Source organism: Danio rerio, chromosome 19 (genome assembly GCF_049306965.1).
Source record: "Danio rerio strain Tuebingen ecotype United States chromosome 19, GRCz12tu, whole genome shotgun sequence".
Lineage (NCBI taxonomy): Eukaryota > Metazoa > Chordata > Actinopteri > Cypriniformes > Danionidae > Danio > Danio rerio.
In genome coordinates, this window is record NC_133194.1 from 42,065,748 (window position 1) to 42,067,416 (window position 1,669).

The 1,669-nt window shown below is 39.2% G+C and overlaps 1 long non-coding RNA gene across 1 annotated transcript; it reads left to right on the forward strand.

Annotated features, from left to right (window-relative positions):
- The first annotated feature begins 669 nt into the window (after positions 1 to 669).
- On the forward strand, positions 670 to 1,315 carry LOC103909269 (uncharacterized). The gene is made up of 3 exons (XR_012395312.1): positions 670 to 722; positions 899 to 984; positions 1,273 to 1,315. It is a non-coding gene; the product is annotated as an uncharacterized lncRNA (long non-coding RNA).
- The last annotated feature ends 354 nt before the right edge of the window (positions 1,316 to 1,669 follow it).

A 1,669-nucleotide genomic window follows, 5' to 3' on the forward strand; every position in this document is an offset into this window, starting at 1 on the left:
TGATAATCTCCCGGAAATCGCGCGTCTCCCGCCCGGTCATTAAACACTTTGCACACCCCTCTCCACCGCATCCCTCCCAGCTCTTCAGGTACGTCGCACGCAAGTCACCCCCACCGCTCTTCAGGTACGTTCGCGCGCAACTCATCACCCCCACCGCTCTTCAGGTACCCATCTCTCCCGCTACCTCCCGCAAATCAACTCTGTATCCCCCGAAAATGACTTTTCCCAACTCGGGATGTCTGACGTTAGTAAGTTAGGCTATTTCTGTAGTCAGGAACATCTTAGTAAAACTTTTTCTCCCGCATGATATTGTGCTTATAGACTAAACCTAGCATGTACACAACATTTCCGTTTTATTAAAGACAATTTAGTGCGTTGTAAACAGCCACCTGTCTGTAAAATTAATCAACTGATTCATATTTGTGCAGCCTAAAGATGATGCAGGTTTGATTTGTAGATTTATTATCAATAATCAACATCTGAATCAAAAGATATCTGAAAAAGTGTGAGGTATACTTTGTGATGTTTATCTCTCTTTTTTATCTGAAGGTTATGCATATGTGTTTGATACTAATGTGTTGTTGTTTTTTTACAGCCACAGTTCTCTATCCAATAACACAAGACCCTGTGACGGTGGCTGATTAGAGACGGATGGTGTATTTCCAGAGTTGGTGAAATTAACAATCACACCTTCTTGGTCATATGTGGTGATAATAATGAAGGTATGTTTGATAAAGTTCTGTATTTGTTTCACAATAAGCTGAGAGGGTATTAGAGCATTAAAGAATAACAAATGACATGAAGGTGATAAGTTTTGTATTGTGGGTGAACTGTTACTTAAATAATGTTTTGCTCTTTGCTTTGCACTTTTCCTCTTCTGCTTATCCTAATATTTTAGATTATATTTGGACTTGAAACATCTGCTAGACTCCAGGAAAGGTGGCGTCAATACTGGACCTGAAAGGGCCTAACAAGTTGAATCTAGTAAACACACACGCGCACACACACGCACGCACACACTTACATAAAACTGTAAGTTTATGAATATTTTTTACACTGTGGCCAATATTTTGGGGAAGTCAGCATCACTAAATGATAGATAATGAAGCTCCTCTAAATTTTGCTCCAAGTGTTGTGTTAAATTCAGGATTCTGGACAGACAGCTGCCTGTTTTTCCAGTTCTAGTCATAGTGGTTAACCTAATTGTTTTTGGAGATCCAACAGTGATATATGTGTTTTTTCTACTTTTCCATATCCTGTCACCTCAACCAGCTGGGAGAGTCAAGTTGTGGATCATCATGAAGATTTTCAAAAGGTGAGTTTAGATTTCTTGAATGTTTTATTTACTTTAAATGTTCTTTTAAATATATCATAGAATTTGATTGCAATTTTATTTTCAAACATTTTTCTTTGTCATGCTGGAGTCTTGAAGAGTTCTTAGATGAGCATCACCCTATATCCGTGCATCAGGAACCACCAGACGAGCGATCAGCAGCTGCTACATCGTCATGGATAAAAAGGTCATCCTGTGGCTGGGAAGCACTTCATTCACAGGACATGCTTGATGAGATTTCCTAGCTCAAGTTTGTTTTTACACAAGTTTACAGCATTTATACCTTCATTTAAACTGCCGTGTTTGATATGGAGGACCAAGGAAACACCAGAAGTG